Source organism: Vicugna pacos, chromosome 14 (genome assembly GCF_048564905.1).
Source record: "Vicugna pacos chromosome 14, VicPac4, whole genome shotgun sequence".
Classification (NCBI taxonomy): domain Eukaryota; kingdom Metazoa; phylum Chordata; class Mammalia; order Artiodactyla; family Camelidae; genus Vicugna; species Vicugna pacos.
In genome coordinates this window covers 56,043,377-56,066,317 of record NC_133000.1, presented here as the reverse complement: position 1 = coordinate 56,066,317, position 22,941 = coordinate 56,043,377, and the positions used below count along the sequence as shown (strand labels likewise).

Sequence of the window (22,941 nt, the reverse complement as noted above, 5' to 3'; positions counted from 1 at the left end):
TTTTATTATTATTTGTATTGCATCTCACTGTGGCTTATGCAGGATAGCTACTAAAGATATTTGAAACAGAAATCTACTTCTACACACTTTATACTTCTTTGCCCTGTCTGTGGGTAAGTAAAAGTAATCACATAAAAATAATATGAAGTAATGACCCTTTGACAAAGTTGTAGGTCATTTCCCTCCTCAAAATTCACATTAAATCTGTGCCTGCATTCAGTTCACATCTTGGGGAATGAAGCAAGCTTGTATGTTGCCTTACCTTCTGTCTCTCTCAATTCCAACTGACTAATTGCTTTAGTAAGATCTCTCTTGGTGGGAAGAGTTCCTATAGAGTATGTTGAGTTTTTCAAATATAATATGTATTTTCATCCTTTATAAGTGCTTGTCTGTCTCCCTCCCTAGACTGTGACCTCCTACAGGGAGAATGTTTTGTCTGTTTCATCTTTACATTTCCAGGACCTAGCACAGTTCCTGTTGTATTACAGTTATTATATATTTTCTTTTAACCAGCAGAAGTAAAAGTGCTTTAGGAAACCTCATGTGTCCTTTGACTAGTGGCGATATAGTAGGGAAATTACTTCTTTTCAGAACAAAACTTCATGGGAGATACATCTCCAGATTCAGTTCCCTCAGGAAAGAAATTGATGAAATGACATTTTATGTATTTCTATAGAGCATATCTTTACTCAAGTTATAAGGGAAAGTGTAAATGAGCATCAAGTAATCACAATCATTTGAAACTTTTCATTTTCTATTTCTACCATCCTGTGTAGCAGGTGTATGACACCTGGCGGGGGTGGGTAATTGGGAAAGGAGTTACTCTTTATCTCAGAAGGATTCTTTATATTAGTGGTATTTGTAAAATTATAAAATACATTTTAAGATAAAAATGTTATGTTACAAGAATACTTTGTTAATTTACAATTAATTGGAATTTTTAATAACATCCTCCTCCCAGGTAACAGTATATTATATATGTATACAAGGTGTTATTGCATATGTATGTGTGTGTGTATATATACATATATATATGTATGTGTATTATGAATGTATGTCTTGAGTGTGTGTGTGTGTGTGTGTGTGTGTGTGTGTAAAGCAACTTTAAAAAAATCCTCTGTGGGGCCAAGAGAAATAACTGGTATTGTATAGATTTAAATAATTTGGATTTTAAAAATATTTTGAGAAAAAAACAGCATTATTTCTGCTTTTATTTTATTTAAAATAAGTTTTGAATGTGGGGGGAAATAAATGAAATATTTTATAAGAAAAAAATAATCACCTCTTTCTTGGTATACCAGTTATGCTCAGTTCCCAAAAATGTAAACCAAAATATGAAGACCTAAGTAAATTATTTCCTATATTCTCACTTGTTTATTCAAATATACTCAGTATATTATATTGTTATATGTTATATTCAATAATAAAATGTAGGTTTTTAACATGCTTAGTATATGGTAGTGGTTCTCTATATTTAGTAGCAATTGAATTAAATGATGATATTCTCAAAATGTATTTACTCTCTGTATTATTGTTTGCTATACGTGGTATTTTTAAATGTATTGATAATTTTTATAAAGTATTTATATATGTATGAAAACATTACTTTTTCCATTTTCACAATGTAAGGACATTCACTGATTGTTTTTCTAAGTATAAGCGTAATACTGTGGAAGAAGTTGTGTGAAATATATTATAAAATACATTTGATCCCAACCATGATTTTAAGGTCTATTTGTGAAAGGAATTTTTTATACTACCGTGGCTAAATTACTAATTATTGATTGGAAAAAAAGGAGAAAAGGAAAGGAAAGAAGGAAAGAAAGAAACAGATAAAAGGAAAAAGAGAGATGGCAGATTGGTTTTTGTTTGCTGTTTTTAGCATTCAGACATATATGAAGCAAACTAAGTGTATTGTCTTGCACATGGCCCTTAACCTATGTGTTATCACTGAAGCTACGGGCTCCTCATTAGCTCAGGAGAAGACATATTCATGAATATGCTGCCACCAGGACTACATCTCAGATTTCGTATCCATGTGCTTTTCTACACATGTTCCTGCTGCTTTTTCAATAGGACCACAAAGAACAGTTTTATGTGCTAGGCCTAGCCTCATTTGAGCTTGTTCCTGTGTCTTAGTCACCTGGCAGGTGGGCTGAGATGTGGCTGCTTAGGATGGTAGTAAATAGGGTGTTCTGCACCCATTTCCAGTGGTGGGGGCTTCCCCTCAACACCACCAGGCAACTCGGTTTTCTCATGATCTATCTGGAAATAGCATGAGATCCCACAGGTCAAGGGCTCAGTCCTGCAAAACTGCCACCCTTTACCAGTACCATTTCAGACTCCTGAATTAAGTCCAGGTTACCACCTGTGCTTCTGACTGACCAGGTGTAGAACAGAAGTTCCAATAACCGCCATCTTGGGTTCAGTTAATTTGCTAGAGCAGTTCACAGAACTCAGAAAAACACTTTACTTTCTAGAATGCCAGTTTATCATAAAAGGGTATAAGTCAGAAACAGCCAGATGGAAAGATGCACAGGACAGGTGTGGGGCAAGGGCTCAGAGCACCCAGGCCCTCTCCAGGTGCTCCACTCTCCCGAAATCTCCACATACTCATCAACCCAGAAGCTCTCTGAACCCAGTCCTGGTTTCTTATTGAGGCTTCATTACATAGGTGTGATTGGTCAGATCATTGGCCTTTGCTAGTTTATTCACCTCCAGCCCCCCCCCCCCCACTCCCCAGAGGTCAGTGTTCGGGCTGAAATTTCCAACCCTCTAATCACATGGTTGGCTCCCCTGGCAACCATGCCCCATCCTTAGGTGCTTTTCAAAAGGCACCTTATTTATGTAACGGGACACCTTTATGATTCTCACCACTTAGGAAATTCCAATGATTTTACCGTCTCTGTATCAGAAATGGGACAAAGACTAAATATATATTTCTTATCATAAATCATGATATCACAGATGGCCTTGACTAAGACATTTCAGTTCTGCTTCACATGATCCTTCTTTAAGAAAACTAGTCTGGACATGTTTTCATAGTAAATGCAGAGGAGCATGAGAACAGGTAGAAATGGATAAGGACTTCTTCATCCTTCTGCTTGCGTCAAGTCTGCTAATATCCTGTTTCCTAAACCAAGTCATATAGTTGATACCAGAGTCAACGTGGGAATGAGGGAGTGGGCTATAAGTTTGTAAGAAAGAAGTGTATGGTTACAGAAATACCATTAACTGACCCCATCAACAAACTCTACCACACTTCCTCGGAATGTAGAGAGAAGGCTGCTTCCACTGAAAAAGAAATCTTAATAAGATTTGAGGATTCAACATATGTTATGGAGCAAGGGCTCATGTGCCTGCAGCACAGAAAGCCAAACCCTGACAGCAGGTGTTTGCAGCAAAGTAGCGGGGTTATTTGCAGGGCACCAAGTGAGGAAAAGAGGCAGCACATGCTCAAAAGACCTGAACTCCCCAATGGCAAGGGTTTTAAATATTGGGGGGAGAGGGTAGAAGGATGCCTGATCAGCTTGTGAACCTTCTTGTGATTGGTTGGTGATGAGGTAATGTGGTGATGTTTCTGGAATCTCAGTCTTCAGTTTAGGTCTAGTGTTTATGGCCAGCATGTAGTCACCGTCTTCCACTGGGTGAGGGGAGACAGTCTTAGTTTCTGCAGAATAACTCAGAGATATACATAAGATTGTTATCTACATCCCTCCAGGAGGAACTAAGTGTCCAGTGATTCTATTGTTCTAATCATTAACTGCTTGTATCTGCTTTTTTTTGAAATTTGGATTTTTAAATTCTTTGAACATGTCTTCTGTTATTTCCTTTATAATTTCCCTTTACTCTGTTTTCTTTCTGATACTCCTGTTACGGAGATTTTAGGTCTCTGGATTGACTCTAATTTATTTAAACTATCTGTTCTAATTTTCAATTCTCTTTATTTTATCAACTCTGTGTGCTAGTATCATTGTTGCTTTTCAGAATTTCTGTCATAACTTTCAAGAGCTCCATCTTACTCTTTGCATGACCCTTTTTTATAGTATTCTGTTCAAAATTCATGGATCCTTTATTTTTTTCTTTACTCCTGAAGATAATAAGTTTTTAAAATTTTGTTTAAAGGCTAGTCTGAATTTCACCAAATTCTTTTTTCATCAGTTTGTTTTGGATTCTGTGTTCCATTAATGGCTTTTCTGGAAGCCCTTGTTATTCTTGCTTGCCTGTTCCTCTTTAAGAGGAGGGTGCTGAAGAATCAATGCTTCTAGTTGAATCACACTTATAAGGGTTTCCAGATTAATGTGCACGTGTTTGTGTAACCTTATTTGTTGGAAATCTATATATGCATATTATTTGACATCGCAGTTGATGGTTTTCCTGCGGGAAAGATTAGAATTTTCTCCTAGATATGTTGGGTTCGTCTGCTGAGGTTCATCTACGGACCACTCCTTTGTGCTGGAATGCTCCTGCCTGGCAGAATCTTTAAGTCTTTTTTCCTTGACTAATCAGATTTTCCATTGTAACGTCTTATAATCTCCTTGGAAAGCCTAAGCCATGCTGCAGAATTCTGGAATTCATTTGTGAGAAGACTTCTCAATCATAGAAGTCTAGTTTATGTTAAAACTAGCTGCAGTTAAAAATAGTCCCAACATCTGAGTGATTTATACAAATTTTTATTTTGATCTCATGTTATATGTTTTTTAAGAGTCTGCTCCATCTGCTCTCCAATGTCACCTTCACACCAGGACCTAAGCTACGAATCAACCGCTGTATGACACTGTTTTTAAATCTACTAATCTGAAGCTGACGTCCCGTTTTCCTTCGCATTTCATGGGCCCAGCTAAGTAACATGAATAAACCTTTGTTGATCGCCACAAAAGAATACCCATTCCCCAGGGAGAGGCAGTGCAGTTAAGTGAACAGTGATACAGTCCAACATGGAAGAGGACTGGAGGTCTTACTCTCTGTAGATTTTCATGATTCCACTTTTTCCTCTCATCCTTCCTCTTTTCCTTGCCCTGTCCTTCTTATTTACCTTCTGCAGAGAGCTAATGATTTCTCTGCCTGGATTGTGTTGGGACAGTTTCCCAGCTGCTCAGGGTGTGGTTCATGATTCACTGTCCGTATACTCTGTGACATTCTTAGGCTCACCTTTAAGATCATTTGAGGTACCAGGAACTATTACTTTCTGAACTTAAATATAAGAAAAACAATGACAATGAGGGATTAATATATATACCATTTAATTGGCCAGATCATGTTTCTTGTTAAATACATACATGTATCATTAAATTTTATTTAGTACTATATTAACCTTGAAAATGGCTTAATAACAATAATGAAACACAATATAAATAGGAAAATTGAGAATGGAAGGAATAAAGAGAGAACAGAGTTTATTAGCATAACTGGGCAGATTATTCTCTTTGTCACACTTGCATTGAAAAGTGTTTTAAGTTGTTGAAATAAAAAGAAATATCATGTGTCAAGGTGAGATAAAGATGGTTTACAGCAATAGAAATGAAATGGAAATGTGATGCTTTTATTGAAAATCCTAAACTGTTTAGTTTAGATTGATGTAAATGTGAAGAAATGGGTTTCCAATTTTTATGAAAAGGGAATGAGAGGGCAGGGAATGTCCCTGAAGAGGTCCATTTATCTCTTTGGAGAGAGAACGGGGAGAGCTTCATGGTGCTGAAGGAGCCTAGTATACGGTATCTGCTTCCCAGCATCCCCCAGGAAGGAATCCTTGCATTCCTAATAATGTTAGCAAACTTTCAGAATCTATTAAAATAAAGGATAAATCTCAGCGTTGCTACAAACTTGTCACATGACATTGAAAATTTTGTTTACCTTTGCTAAGATTTAATTTTTTTAATTTTATGTTTTTATTGAAGTATAATTGATTTGTAATGTTGTGTTAGTTTCTGCTGTACAGCATAGTCACACATATATATTCTTTTTCATATTCTTTGTCATTGTAAGTTATTATAGGATATTGAATATAGTTACCTATGCTATACAGTAAGACCTAGTTATTTATCTATTTTATATATAGTAGTTTGTATCTGCTAATCCCAAACTCCTAGTTTATCCCTTCCCCTTTCCTCTTTGGTAACCATAAGTTTGTTTTTTATGTCTGTGAGACTGTTTCTGTTTTGTAAATAAATTTATTTGTCTCATTTTTTTTTACATTCCACATATAAGTGATATCATATGATATTTGTCTTCCTCTGTCTAACTTGACTTCACTTAGCATGATAATCTCTAGGTCTATCCATTTTCCTATAAAGGCATTATTTTGTTCTTTTTTATGACTGAGTATTATTCCATTGTGTGTATATGCATATGTATGTATGTGTATGTATATGTCACAAGTTGTTTATCCCATAATCTTTTGATGGTCATTTTGGTTGCTTCCATGTCTTGGCTTTTGTAAATAGTGCTGCTACGAACATTGGGTGGATGTATCTTTGAATTGGAGTTTTCTACAGATATATGCCCAGGAGTGGGATTGCTGGATCATATAGTAACTCTATTTTTAGTTTTCTACAGAATCTCCATACTGTTTTCCATAGTGGCTGCACCAAATTACATTCCCACCATCAGTGTATAGGGTTCTCTCTTCTCCATACCCTGTCCAGCATTTATCCTTTGTGAATTTTTTAATGATTGCCACTCTGACCAGTATAAGGCGATACTTCATTTTAGTTTTGATTTGCATTTCTCTGATAATTAGTGATATTGAGCATCTTTTCAGTGCCTATTGGCCATTTGTATGTCTTCATTGAAGAAATGCTTGTTTAGATCTTCTTCCATTTTTTGAATGGGCTGTTTGTTTTTTTGTTACGGAGTTTTATGAGTTGTTTGTATATTCTGAAAGTTAAGCCCTGTCAGTCACATATTTGCAAATATTTTCTCAGTCCATAGATTGTCTTTTCATTTCGTTTATGATTTCCTTTGCTGTGCAAATGCTTCTAAGTTTAATAAGGTCCTATTTGTTTATTTTTGCATTTATTTATATTGCTTTGGTAGACTGACCTAGGAAAATATTACTACAATTTATGTCAGAGAATGTTTTGCCTATGTTCTCTTCCAGGAGACTTATGTTGTCCTATCTTATATTTAAGTCTTTAAGCCATTTTGAGTTTATTTTTGTATATGATCTGAGGGAGTGTTCTAGCTTCACTGATTTACATGTGGCTGTCCAGCTTTCCCAACACCACTTGTCAAAGAAATTTTGTCTTTTTTCCATTGTATATTCTTGCCTCATTTGTCAGAGATTAATTGGCTATAGGTGTGTGGGTTTATTTCTGGGCTCTCTAGTTTGTTCCGTTGATTCGTATGTCTTTTTTTTTTGTGCCAATACCGTACTGTTTAGATTACTGTAGCTTTGTAGTATTGAGAGGGTTATGCCTCCAGCTTCATTCTTTTTCTTCAGTATTGCTTTGGCAATTCTGGTTCTTTTATGATTCCATATAAATTTTAGGATTATTTGTTCTATTTCTGTGAATAATGTCCTGGGTAATTTGATAGGATTATATTAATTTGTAGATTGCTTTAGGTAGTATAGCCATTTTAAGAAAACTAATTCTTCTAATCCAAGATCAGGAGATATCTTTCCACTTCTTTAAATCATCTTAGATCATACTTAGAATAAAATCAAGCTTTTAATAAAATCATATAAAAATCTTTGTATTTGGTCTGCAGTTAATTCTCTAGTTTCATCTCTTACTCTTCACTGCATGCACTTCATTGACATGTCAAATACACCCCTGTTTTAAAGCCTCAGCACTTCCTTTTTATGCCTCCAATCAGGTATTCATGTAACTGGTTCTCTCCTTCATTTGTGTCTCTGCTGTATGCCATCTTCTCAATTAGAATTTCCCGGCTCTGTTAACTAAATTAGCATCCTCTCATACTGGATCTCATCTTCTTGCTATTTTTCTAAATATCATTTATCACCATATAAAATTATGATGTGTGTAATTGCTTGTAAGTGTATTGTCTGTATAACAGTAGTGTGAGTTTCATGAAGAAAGATTTTTGTGTTGTCACTTGTCTCTCTCATACCTGGGCTATTTGTTACGTAGTAAGCTCTCAATAGATACGTGCTCATCTTATGTAATTCTGACTGTAACAGTGTGGTAGGCTTTATTACTGCAGTTTCTGTTAAGAGGAAAAAAACCCAGACTAATCCTTCCAGGTTATAATTCTATGGGAAATCCGAGTTTCGGCTCTGTGAGACCAAAACTATCACCAGTGTCTATTGATGTTACATGAAATATATCCATATTTCTGAAAGTTATGCCATTTATGTTATCTGTGATAGTAAACTCAAATTTAAAAGTACATACTTTATATTTTGCTAGGTGTTGATTAACATCATAGCTTGTAAAAATAGAGAGCTTTTTAACTGTAAAATTAACTAAATCTGAATTTTTTTTCTGACATGTAGAGGAAAACAACAACAGAGAAATAAAATGTTACATTTCTTAGAAATGATACAATTTATAAGAGTCAGAATAAATTAAAAATAAGAGGCTTTTTTATTATCCTTGTTGAATTTACCTTAGAAAACTTGAAATTGTAAATACTTCTCTCTTTGAAATGTGTGTATATATATGATTTTTGTCTTTAATTCTATTTCACCAATAAATTCAGTCTCTTGGTTTTAATTTTATCATTCTGTTCATTAATGTATGATAAGGCTGAAAAGTGAAAGTTGGTGATATTTGGCTCCAGTAATAGACTATTATGTGTCCTGCCTTCCTGGGAAGAGTAACAAAAATCTAAATTAACTGAAGCAACTGAATTGATCTCGTATTATCTTTTTACCAAATTAATATCACAGAGATTAAAAAATCTCTGTTCAAAGAAAATTTGAGAGACAGTTTACTAGGTAATTGTACTGCCCTGAGATTCAGGAGGTCTGATTTTTCGCAAACGTTTAGGAGCTGCAGCTTTCAATTCTTATTGTAGTTTGGCAAGTCAGAAATTATTTTCTTTCTATGTCAATGATGAAAATTCAGGAAGTTAAAAAGATAAATAATTTTTTATTTAGAATAGGAGTAATGAAGAAGTAATGAAAGTTAGAAAATGTAACATAAAATCAACTTGGATATGATTAAAGGAAAGCAGACAATTTAGATTTGAATCCTTCCCTTTAGTGCATGATAGCATTAGATTGCTTTAAGTGGCCATACAGTTACATAATGTCATTCCTGTGGTTTCTTTTTTTTTTTTTCCCTAGTTGCTCCAAATAGTTGTTTTTAGAAAACTTCCGTTACTTAATATTATCCTTTGATGTGATCCTCCTTAGGGATATGTAACGTTTGGTAATTTGTGATCTTTGAATCACAAAGACAAATATATTGGTAAAGTGTTAATCTCTAGATATCAAAGGAAAAGACCAGTACCTTTGACTTGATCTCATTCTGAATCTTTCTTGATGTCCCTGTGGTTATGTGGGTTTCCATGGCAATGGAAATATTTGTGAAAGTAAAGACATAAGATATGTTATTTGGAGGCATAAAATCTATAAAATGTTTTCCTTGAATGATTATATATTTTTCTTTCTGAATTCGGCTTGGAAAAGGAAGCAAGGTACATAGTTTAATTCTAAATGTGTTGTAGACAAAATATAGTCAACAAAATACACCTACACTTCATTAATCAAAAATGAGGTTCTGCATTTGATTAGCAAGCCCTACTTAATCTAGTCATAGAGAAGAATGGCTGAGACAGGAATTCTAGATTCTACATGGGCACAGTATGGCATAATATATTTGAAAAGAGCAATATGAATTTGAAGAGACTTAGAGCCTCCATTTACTTTTCCTACTTGGTGGACTTGCAGTTATTAATAAACTACTCTGAGGTTCACTGTCTCATCAGCAAAATGGAGATAGTATCTTACTTTTTCTGTTTTTGTAAAAATCAAACAAACACTAAGTACCATGAATACCACAAAGCAGATGCCTAATAAATGAGATACACCTTGCTGAGTCCACTGTAAATATATCAGCTGTCAAAAAAATGTAATTTATATTATTTCAAGAATCACAGTGTAAAATACCAACTGAGAGAACCTATTTACTAATTAATCTAATGGCTGTAAGGTGATAAAGATATTCACTAAATATAATCTGTGAATTGTATTTTTGTTGTTGTTGTTAAGCTACTCATCAAATTGTCTTCTATATGCTTGTGATAAGTACTCAGTAATCACTTATTTTTGGCTGTCTGGTTGTCTGAGATTCATCACTCAAAATGATTACTATGGGTAGTGTTTACATTTAGCGTACGTAGGAAAATGTATAAAATTGTGCATAAAATGTTCTATTCATATCCACTTTTTAATTGTTTTTTAAGACACATTATAAATAAATGTTTACAAATTTTCCATTTAAATTTACAGCACAGTAAACAACTATATAACCCATATAAGCCGAAGCTCTTTGGAATCTTCAAATATTTTTAAACTAGTTTAGGAGTACTTGAAAATTATTTTGTTTTTCATTTATTGAGGAAAAGAGACTATTTCCCCTTTCCTCTTTCTAAAAATAGTGAAACAGTGTAATTGAATTCTAAGTCTTTAGCCTTTGAAATAGAGAAAAAATCATGGAAGGATTAAGCTTAGTGTATTAGTGTCCTGGGCCCTCTGTAACCAAGTACCATGAGCTAAGTTACTTAAAATAAAAGAGATTTATTTTCTCACATTTCTGGAAAGTAGAAGTTCAAAATCAAAGTGTCAGCAGGTTCTTGCTTTCCTTGAAGGTTATAAGGAAGATTTCTTTTTTGCTTTCTCCTAGCTCTTGGTGATTGCCAGTAATTTTTGGCTTTTTTTGGCTTGTAACTTCATCATTTCAACTTATGCATCTGTTTTCACGGCCATCTCTTCTCTATACGTGTCTCTATAGTCGCATGACCCTCTTATAAGGACACCAGTAATTGGGTTTAGGTCCTATTCAAATCCAATATGAATTGATCCTAACTAATTGTGTTACTGAACCAAACTTGAGTCTCCTCACCCTCGCACAGTAAAGCTAATCTACTGACACCAGTTTGTCAAGTGAAGGAAAGGCACCAAACGAGGAATCCAGGCATCTCTTGCTCGGATTACCTGAACTCCTCAGTGGGTTTCAGGGAAACGTTTTTAAAAGCAAAGTGAGGGAGGGGAGTTGCAGGGTGTGTGATCAGCTTGTACACAGCTCTCTGATTGGTTCATGATAAGGTAACAGGGCAGTGTCACATTATCAGTTCTCAGGCTCCAGCCAGTCTGGGGGCCACATGCTCTTGGTCATCAAGTAGTTAACTTACTCCATTTGGTAGGGTTTCATTTTCTGTAAATCAACTCAGTAATGCATATCAGATACTGATACCTGTGTACTTCAGGGAGGAACTAAAGATTCTGTGACTTCCACGTGGCAGATTTACTGTTTAAATTGTTAGCAGCTCTCCAGGCCAAACTGTTATTTTTGTCACTACGTGTTCTCATTCTTTCAAAAATTAATTCTTGAGCCAAGCTCTTGTGACCCAGGGGGGACCTGGGAGACTACAGATTTCTACAAATAAGAGGCAGACAGAGGATATTATGGCGGCGAGCGTCTGTCCCAGGAAGGCTCCACAGGGTCCCTGCTCCAGTACAATTATATCTGTAAACCACCTATTTCCAAATAAGGTCACATTCTGAGGACATGAATTTTGGAGGGAGACTAAACCCAATACAGTTTGCTCCTTGTCCCCCAAAATTCACATTTTTCCTGTATGCAAAATACATCTCCACTTCATTAATTACCATATCCCAACATCCCCATAAGCCTTAACCCTTTTCAATAATAACTCTCAATACAAATCTCACCTAAATGTCATCAACTTAGAAGTCTCAAATCTTTTCCAAGGACATAAATATTTTGGTACTTTGTAATAAATGTGAAACATCAGATATGTTTAAATAACTTTAAAGTATTAATATACTGATGTTTGTTATATCAAATATAAATATAAATATTTACTGATGTTTAAATATATATGTATATACACGTACACATACACCCATATACAACCACACACACATTATAGTCTTTTCAGCAAGATTAAAAATAAAGTTTCAGATCTCATCATCTAAATAATCTAAAACAGGTATGGGTGATACTCTAGGTATGATCCAGCCTGCAACAAAATTTCTCTCCATCCATATGCTTGTGAAACTAGAGAACACATTATCTATTTCCAAACTACAATGGTGGGACAAGCAAAGAACTGCCCTTTCAGCATATTTCCTGCCCGTAGAATTCCAGTAGCCTAACAGGCTTTCTTCATTTTGTCTTGCCTGTATCCCCTTCAGTCAAGCTGGCAGTGTGACTGGTGATATAAAATTCTCCAAAACCTTGTCGGTCTTCCAAGGATTCCAAGGGCATACACTCCATTAGAACCAAGGTTTTTTCCCAGATCCTTCCTGGATAACCCCATCCTTATGCCTATCTTCCATTCACAAGTCATAGGCCTAATCTTTGCAGTGAAACTTAGTTCAGATACAACCTTGGCCCCATTTCCAGACCACACTCTCTGAATAGGCTGAATAATTTTCAAATCAACTTCTGGTTCCACCTCGCTTAACAGTTCCTTCTTCAGTTTATCTCTTTCCTCTCATTCTTTAATATATATAGCTAGAACAAACCAGGCTGTACCTTCTTACACTATATTTGGAAACATCTTCATGTGAATGTCTAAGTTCATCACATACAAGTTCTACCTTCTACCTAACAGCCGAACACAATTCAGTGATACTTTCCACCACTTTATAACAAGGGTGGCTTTTCCACCCCTGTTCAATAACATGCTCCTCATTTCTATCTGAGACCAAACCAGAAGCACAGTTAATGTTCATATTTCTAGCAACATTCTGTTTATGATGATAGATATATTTTCTGAGATGATAGAGGTTTCTCTGTGGCTTTCACTTTTCCTGAAATATCACCAGAATCATTTTTACCACCTGTATTTCTACCAACAGTCTCATCAAGGTGATTTAGGCTTTTTCTATCATTTGCCTCAAAATTCTGCCAACCCCTACCCATCATCCAGTTAGAAGACTGCTTTCATATATCCAGGTATTCGTCACAGCAGTACCGCACACTCTACCAAAATCCATGTTAGTTTCCCAGGGCTGCTATCATAAAGGGCCAGAAAACAGATGGTTTAAAAGAATAGACGTTTATTCTCTCACATTCCTGGAAGCTGGAAGTGCAAAGTTGAGGTGTTGGCAGGACTGTGCTTCCTTAGAAGACTCAAGAGAAGCACCCTTGCCTCTTTGTAGCTTCTGGTAGTTGCCATAAATTTGTGCATTTCCTTGGCTTGTAACTGCATCACTCCAATCTCTGACCCCATCTTCCAACGACCTTCTCTCCTCTGAGTGTTTCTGTATGACTTCACATGGCTTTCTTTTTAGAAAAACCATTCATTGGATTTATGGCTCTCCCTAATCCAGTTTGATCTCATTTTAAGGTAACTAATTGTCTTCAAATGCTCTCCAAACAGCGTCACATTCTGAGGTTCTGGATGGACACGTTGGGGGCCATTATTCAATGTACTACATTTAGTCTCCAGTTTTTACAAGGTAGTGATATCGCAGGGTTAGGGACCAGATAACCTTTAGGTATGTAAATACCTTCTCTGGAATTAGTTGAAGGGTGTCACAGAGGGTGTAAAGGATACCTTCATGAGGTACAATTGTTTGTCTCTCATTGGAGTCAGGAAGTTATTGCAATTCCTTAGGCAATCCAGCACAAGTAATGTAAGCTTTGTGTCCTAAACGCACAGTCTCCACGATGGTCTACCTGCATGCACCTATTCCTTCTTCCTAATTGCATGCTAAAAATAATAAATTGTGTTTTCATCTCTTCCGTGTTGATATGGAGGGGTGTTTTTGATGACATGATTTTTTATTTCCACACACCAGGAATTAAGTGGCTTTGCTACTCTTCTCATTAAATTGTAATTAATCATGAAAATAATCTATATTACTACATAATGAAGTTATTGCTATTTTAACGTAACTGATAATTAAATATTAAAATTTTTCACAGTCTAAAATATTAAATATTAAATGTTAGTATATATGAGATACCTAGTAAAAACTCTTTGGAGTTCTTAGCATTTTTTATTTAGGAGACCAGAATTTTTAAGAATTAACTGCTCTCTCACATGATGTCCAAACGGCTTAAGTTATTCCGAAGTTCACCTTCTCATGCAGTAAAGTTTGGTGTCTAAAGGACATAAATATCTCTTGTCTCACGTTTAAAATTTTAGAGTATATTTTCTCTTATATTCAGATTGAAATATGCTTGGTATTTAATATCTCTAAACTAGTCACTGTCAAAGTGGAATGCTTAGATTATTCAAGAATCATTCCCTATGGCTTGGAAAGGTAATCTTACATCACTTAATCACTGAGCCTTGTGACCACCAAATCATTGTGGAAAACAGAGCTCTTTCAGGGGTAGGATACAATAGATCCATCAATCCTCTAGATACTGTAGTAAGCAGACAAAAACTTTAAATAGCTATGGGGAAAATATTGAAGAAAGTAAGAAAATCATGGATTAAACGGGTAACATTAGGGAGAATTTCATCAGGTATTTGGGATGAAAAAGAATGAAACAATGTGTAAATGATAACACAGGTATCAGAGATTAGACAGAAATGTATAACAGTAAATTATACATAGAGGAAGAAAGTTTAGTTAATTAATAAAACATCAATAAAAAAATAACCCATAGCAGCATTATTTACAGTAGTCAAGATATGGAAGCAACCTATGTGTCCATCTACAGATGAAGGAAGAAATACTGAATATGTGATATCTATATCTACATACACATATACTGTAATATTACTGAGCCATAAAAAATGAAATTTTGCCATTTTCAACAACATAGGTGGATCTGGATGTTATTATGCTTAGTGAAACAAGTCAAACAGAGATAATAAATACTGAATGTTTTCATTTATGTGTGAAATCTAAAAAATAAAACAAAAATAACAAAACAGAAACAGACTCACACATGCAGAGAGCAAACTAGTAGGTAACACAAGGGAGAAGGATGAGGGGGACAATAAAGGTGAAGGGGATCAAGAGGTACAAATTACTAGGTGTGAAATAAATAAGTTGCAAGGATTTGATGTTCAACACAGGGAATATAGTCAATATGTTACAACAACTTTATGTAGAGTATAATCTATAAAAATATCAAATTACTATGATGTATACCTAAAACTAATATAATGTAGTAACACATGCAGTAACATATCTGTTTGGTAGGGTAATCATCTACCTTTGTTTTTTCCTTTTCATATTGACTTGGGTGTTTGCATTTTCATGAAAATTTAGGATTACCTTGTCAGTTTACACACATGCACACATACACACATGCACACACACATATAACACTGTTAGTATTTTGTTTGGGATTTCTTTGAATTTATAGATTAATTCCAACTCATTCATTAATCTCTAAAAAATAATCAAAATATCATGTAAAACACTAATGTTTTAAGTAAGAATCTTTTAGATACATAGGTCAATTGTATATGCTGACATTGCTTCTCTATTTTAATAGTTACTAAAGTTGGCATTTGTAGCCCTTCTGCTGACTGTTCTCCTCCAGCTCCTACATGTTCAATAATTATATCATCATTTCCATGCCATCAGCTGTTAAATATATCATCTTAAAAAACTTGATTCTCAGTGTGCTTGGTCTTAGTGAAATATTTAGATTTTTTTACCTTCTAACACTGGGCTTTTACCATGTATTTTCCAGTCTTCAGGTTTTGTTGTGATTCTTATCTTTGTTGTACTGAATGTTTGTTTCCTTTTTTTAAAAAACAAACTTACTATATACTCTGATTTCTGTACGTGGAAGGATAGAACATGCTTTATACTGTGAAGAAAAATGGGTGGATAGAAGATTGGAGTGTACTCTTTTTTTCTATAGATTTTTATAATGTTTACAGAATCAAAATTCCTATTCATCCTTGTCTATATTTTTGTATTTTTCTAAAATTAGAATATAATTCTTTTCCAGAGCATTCATAGTAGTCGATTCTACTTTCTATCACTTGATCAAAAATTTGACTTTTTAAAAATATTTTCTCAGTGTAATTATTATATTGACATTGTGTGAATCCATTCTCAAAAGTTTAGATACATGTGCAGAAAATGTGAATAATTAATTAAAGTTTTATTTTCCCAAACATTTTAGATCAATGTAAAGGTTATCATTAGCAGTCTAAATTGCAAGGAATTGTTCATCCATAAATAATGTGATATCATCTCAGAAACAGTTGTAATTTAATGAGCTTGATCTCACTGTCAGTTCACTGCTTTACTAAGGCAATATAAACTGACATTTTAAAGTAATATGTGTAATACACCTGGCCTGAAGGAACAGTTTTACTGCATGCCAGCAAAAAATATATATATACCGTTACTAATAAAAGGAAATTATTTTTAAGCTACTAAACAGATATGGTGTGAAATCCAGTTAATTATTGTCAGATTCTTATTCGGAGGCATATTCAATGTGGTAATATATGATATACCATTTTAGAATTGTAGATTATAGAATAAGCATTACATAATTTAAAATATATCACATCATGTATATTACATATATGTTTAGTTTAAATAAACTGAATAAAAACTTCTAAAAGAAAACTCTTCAGTCTTCATTAGGACATCATTAGGCATCATTAGGACTGGGGTGAACTTGCAGTGAGTGGGGGGTAAGCTGAGAATTGCTGAGTGCCTGTATATGCAGCAAATAGCCCAGATAGAACTCGACACAGCAATGAGCAATTATCATGGAAACAGAGGGCCATTTAGAAAAGCAGTAGTGGCAGCTGCAAAGATTCATCTCACACAGGTTGCAAAGGGACTTACCTGTCTACTCAAGAACGATTGCTCTTATGCAGTTAAAATGAATCCTCCACCTGCCTAAAAACTACTTGCATAAAGCACCCCCTTCTTTCCCACCTCTGAAGATTCTTCATCTGCTGGCCACATCATGCTCTGACCAACTACATAGAGCCAACAGCTGTGTGCACAGCCACGTATAGCCCAGAGGTAACTGCTAGAGAGGGAAGCCCCTGGGTGGATAGCTTGCTCTAAACCTACATAGAAACAATCCTTACGTGGAAAGCATGCTTCCCCCTACATTCATTAGCATACAGTTCCATCTGTACCCTTGCTGCCAGCAGTCTGGAAGTTGATAAAGTCTGAAAATGCTGTATGTGTATATCTGTACACATAAGCTCACCCAGAGCATGTCCCTGAGCAAAATGGATGAAGAGATGCTCTCCTGGAAAGGGCTCAAATCTTCCCTCTCTGTGCGAGTGCGTGCGCGCGCACGCACACACACACACACACACACACACACACAAATAAATGCGTTTCCAGAAAAAAACTTCAGAAGCTATTCTTTTTATTGAAATTTGAAAATTCAGAAGAAACCTAATATTGGTATTTGAGTTATTTTACCATTCTCAGCTGATATTAAGTATAGTTTTCAGTATGTTCAGATCAATAAGGATGGGCTAAAATTATATCAGCAAAGAACCAAATCAGGAATATGTTCAAGTTAAAATTTTAAATGAACCATTAAATTTTAATTTAAATTTATACATAGGACATTGCTCTAAATATTAGAACACACAAAGTTATATATTGAAAAGACTTGATCTCACCCTTTTCCCCCTCTAACCTATTCTCTCCTCGTTTTGGTCCTTCCTATGTAACCAACTTTTTTTTTTAATTATTGTGTTTCATTCCAGTTTTTTTTCTGATTATATTGGGAATACTTTTTTTCTTGCTGCAAATGATCTGACTTTCTAACTGTTGCATGTGGCTTGTTAAGAAAGTCCTTTGATTCCAGTTTTCCTGGACTTAAAAAAAGATCAAGTATAGTTATTGAATTTTTACATATTCTCATTCAGCATCTATGAAATCATCATTGCTATTTTTCTCCTTAATGACTATATGAAATATGTGTACATATTAAAATGTTATAATTATATTAATAAATTGATATAATTGTTTATTCAGCTCAACTGTGTGTTTCCAAGATAAACTCATTTTATTCATGATATAGTATTCTTTAATGATTTGCTAGATTCTGTTTAACTTAACATTCTTTTTAGAATTAGTGTGTTGCTATAGTATGCTAGATCTCTAGCATCCTTTTGCTCCACACTTAGGAAATTTTGGTGTCTGTCTCATAGTGACCCAATAAAATGTTTTTGGATCTTTTCTTTCTTTTTCTCTGTTTTACAGTTTAAATAAATTGGAATTTTCTGAGTTTTGGAGGTTTGTTGGATTTGCCCTGTAATTTTTTTTTCTGTGTATTTTAAAATCACACTACTGTCTATATTACTTCTACATTTATGTATTTACAGTTACTGAGCTTTTTGTAGCTTAAAATGTTAACAGATCTTAAATGTTTCATGAGTTTTTGGAAAGATATTTTATTTTTTAAAATGAGGGTTTAGAATCCAATATATCCTTAAGATGTGACTCACTTATCATGCTGTTAAGTTTTTTCTCTCTCTTGTATTGAGAGATTAATTTATATCCCCCATAATTATATAATTCAATCTACTTTCTCTACATTTCTGCTGAAATTTTAATGTATTTATACTTAATTTCATTTTAACTGATTCTTTTCATTATTAAATAAATACATATTATTAACTTTGTTTGTCATGTAATGAATTTGTTTCTGTTTTGTACCATGAAACATTAGACAAATAATGCAGCTTGTCTCAACATCTAAGTTATTTGTTGAGATGATCGTGTGATTTTTGTTTTTCCTTTTGTTAATGTACTATATCACATTGGTTGATTTGCGAAAATTGAGCCATCCCTGAAATAAATCCCAGCTGATCATGGTGATGATCCTTTTATATGTGTGTGTGTGTATCTCTGTGTGTGTGTGTATTTGGGGGCGGTAATTACATTTATTTATTTATTTGTCTATTTAATGGAGGTACTGGGGATTGAACCCAGGACCTCATGCATGCTAGTCATGCACTCTACTACTGAGCTGTACCTTCCCCCCAGTATATTGTTGAATTTGATTTGCTAATACTTGTTGAGGATCTTTGCATCTGTATTCATCAGAGATATTAGCCTGTAATTTTATTTTTCTGTAGTGTCTTTGGTTTTGGTATCAGGGTAATGGTTGCCTTGTATAATGAATTTGGCAGTGTTCAGTCTTCTTCAATTTTTTGTAATTGTTTGAGGATAGGTATTAACTCTTCTTTATATGTTTGATAGGATTCCCTTGTGAAGCTGTCTGGTCTTGGACTTTGTTTGCTGGGAGTTTTTTGTTTGTTTGTTTGTTTTTATACAAATTCAATTTAACTACTAGTGATCCATCTGTTCAGATTGTCTCTTTCTTCCTTATTCAGTCTTGGCGAGTTGTATGTGTCTAGAAATCTTTCTATTTCTTCTAGGTTGTCCAGTTTGTTGGTGTATAATTACTCATTGTATTAATGATTTTTTGTATCTCTGGTATCAGTTGTTACTTCTCCTCTTTCATTTCTTATTTTACTTATTTGGGTCCTCTGTCTTTTCTTCTTGATGAGTCTGGTTTACCAATTTTATCTTTTCAAAAAAAAACAGCTTTCGGTTTCATTGACTTTTCTATTTTTTTAATCTCTATTTTATTTATTTCTTCTTTGATCTTCATTATTTCCTTACTTCTGCTAACTCTGGGCTTTGTTTGTTCTTTTTCTGATTCCTTTCAGTGACAGGTTAGGTTGTTTATTTGAGATTTTTCTTATTTCTTGAGGAATTTTGCTATGAACTTCCCTCTTGGAACTTCTTTTACTGCATCCCATAGACTTTGAAGTGTTGTGTTTCCATTTTCATTTGTCTCAAGGTATTTTCTGATTTCTTCTTTGATTTATTCATTGACCCATTGGATTTTTAGTAGCATGTTGTTTAGCCTCCACATGTTTGTGCCTTTCCTATTTTTCTTCTGATCTCTGGTTTTATACTGTTTATACTGGAAAAATGCTTCATACAATTTTTATCCCCTTAAATTTGTTGAGTGTTTTTTGTGGCCTAGCATGTGATCTATCCTGAAGAATATTCCAGATACACTTGAAAAGAATGTGTATTCTGAACATGTAAGTTATTTGTTTTACTTTTTCCTATATTAAGCAAAACCTCATTTTAAAACATATGATTTTTGGTATGTTTTTTAATTGTTCCTACATCCTCAGAAAATTAATGCTTTTTGCCCAACTATCTTCCAGATCCAGAACCCATGTTATTGATAAAAAGGTTAAGATACCATATGTAAACTATTAATTTAAATCGTCTTATCCCATTGTCCTTTCTAGTAACAATGCTGTTTATACTCCAGGTAAAATGTAATACTGTATATTTTAGCACTGTAGTGTTTATTCTAGACTAGCATTCATCCATTATAAACACTATTTAGGGAAAAGTAATAACTAGTCTGTTAAATTGTATAATTAACCTGTCTTAAAGGTGAAGTAGGCCTTGCAAAAAGAAATTTATAATATTAAAGTATTCCTGAGGCTCTCAATACTTTATGCATTAAATTTAGGGAAACTTATTATGAGGTACATGACATTAAATTTTAAAAATCTAGTTTTCATTAATTTTCCAACATATACTAAAGAAAGGAAAATTATTAGTTCAGATGAACAGGAATTTTAATATTACTCAGTAGCAGAGTATAGTGAGTAAAAGTTCCTACCATTAGAATAAACTGCTTCCCATAAGAAATATTAAACATCAGTGGAAAGGAGCAGAGATAAATTAGCAGCTTCTGTAACAACCAGCAGCCATTGAAATCTTGAAAGTAGAATTGGTACTTTAAAACATCTTGTATAAATGCGCCACAGATAGGAAAAATTCTATGATGGAAGACATACAGTGATTTTAAATTTACTATTTTGAAAGGTGAAGGGATGGGAGAGTCATTAGGACAATATCCTGAGTAGAAAACAATATAGAATAATAGTAATATTACAGCCATTTTCATGATAGAATTAAATCACAAATGTAGCATAATTACAAATAGAGAAAGTAACCCATAAATATATGGACATTAACTAATGTATAAAAAGAAGGCATTAACATTAAAGGACATCCTCGGGGAATGTATTTGTTGGCTTTATTCTTGTATTATATCAAGTCAGCTCTATCACCAAGCATGTACCATACAAGTACATCACTTTCATTATTACTCTTATTATATATTATATTGTATACTATTATTATACTGAGTTTTTTCCTTTACCTGTGTCTACATAGTAGAGTATTTTGAGGGGGCTTTCAGTTTTGTCTTCTTCCTGCAACTGACTCTGAATCTCTGCATTTCAAGCAGATGAGTGTTAATCTAAAATTTATTAAAATGCTTCAGAGATTCTGTAACCACCTCTTGTACACAGTGATAACATTTATTGTTATTTGATATTGCTTGAAAGTCAGTTTTGACATATCGCTGCATTGTTGTTTCCTACTATGCCTTCAGATATAAAAATATTTTCTTATATTAATATCACATTCATTTCTATACCCTCTGCTTAATATTTATTAACAGTATTAAACAATGTAATGCCTCATTCATTTCTATTTCCTTGGCCTTTCCTAAGCTTTCTTCTGGTATTTGTATTTCATTTATCTTTTTTCAAATAATCTCTGCTTTCTTATATAAAAATTTGGTATAAAAGTTGGTACAAAATTTCTCCCATCATTTATTTTGTTTGTAGTGTGCTAACCTTATTTAATACTGTAAGACAAATGCAATTTCTTCCACATGGCTGTCAAACAGATTACCTTTTGTAAAGATCTGTAAAGCTGTTTATATAAAGGTCTAAAACATAATTCAGTTTAAAAAACAGTGTAAAAGAGGAGGCTTTTTAATGTGTATGCAAAAATTATAACAATAATTTTGATTAATTTTGCATCTAAAATGGTATTCAATAATTTTTTAAAATTTTTTAAAGCTAATAATACTTAATGAAGGTGCTTTACTGTGATATATATTCTTTATAATGTGATAGTATTCATTATAGTAAAATGTCCAATGGATTAAGAGTTCAGAATTTGAAGTATGTTTCAGTTTCTTCCAGTACCCTAATATTTGAGTTTGGAAAGTCACCTAATCCCTAATCCTCTGCATTTTCAGTGGCACGAGCAGCGAGGTAGACTGGATGATAGCCTTGGCACCCTTCCTTCAGAGACAATGGCACAATGATGCCTGTCAATGCAAACGAAATTTGTATTTGCTTTTGGAATCCCTCTGTTACTAGGATTTAAATTTGGGTATCTACTTTATGCTAGAAACCAATAAAATAATGAACTGCCACTCTGAAGATTCAGAAAGCTAATCAATCTCCTTCCTGACAAGTATAAAACTTCTCTGTGTAATGTATTTCATGCTTCACATTCATTGTTTGCTTTTCAGACCGTTATAAAGCTTTCTACTAAGAAATGTTCTCTTTCAAATCCTTACGAAATAGAGATTCTGTATATGTCTTTGAGATACTAAAGACTTCTCTGATAGGAGGGCAACTAACTGTTTGATACATTGTAAGACTGATGAAATAATTAAGTAAATCACTCATCTAAGGTAAATAGCTTTTACTGATACAGTTGTAGAGGGTTAGTTATACAAAGAAACGTATTTTACCCAGCCTCCTACATTGTAATTGCTCACATTCTAATGGAAGGAACCCTCAAATATTTTAGCAAGCTTGAAAAATCATGGAATACTCTATGTAAAAGACAACATGTGGTTATCTGAAGGCCAATTAGTATATAGTCCTGTGAAGACGGACGACCATTTCAGGAAGAGGCTATATAGCACAAGGATTTCACAAAAAACTCAGATGAGCCTG

General features: G+C 34.0%; 1 long non-coding RNA gene across 1 annotated transcript in view; it reads left to right on the top strand.

Annotated features, from left to right (window-relative positions):
- LOC140685536 (uncharacterized) overlaps window positions 1–22,416 on the top strand; it is a 39,325-nt gene extending 16,909 nt beyond the window's left edge. Inside the window, exon 5 of the long non-coding RNA XR_012058792.1 lies at window positions 22,230–22,416. This is a non-coding gene — a long non-coding RNA (uncharacterized lncRNA). The remainder of the gene's footprint in view (window positions 1–22,229) is intronic.
- The last annotated feature ends 525 nt before the right edge of the window (window positions 22,417–22,941 follow it).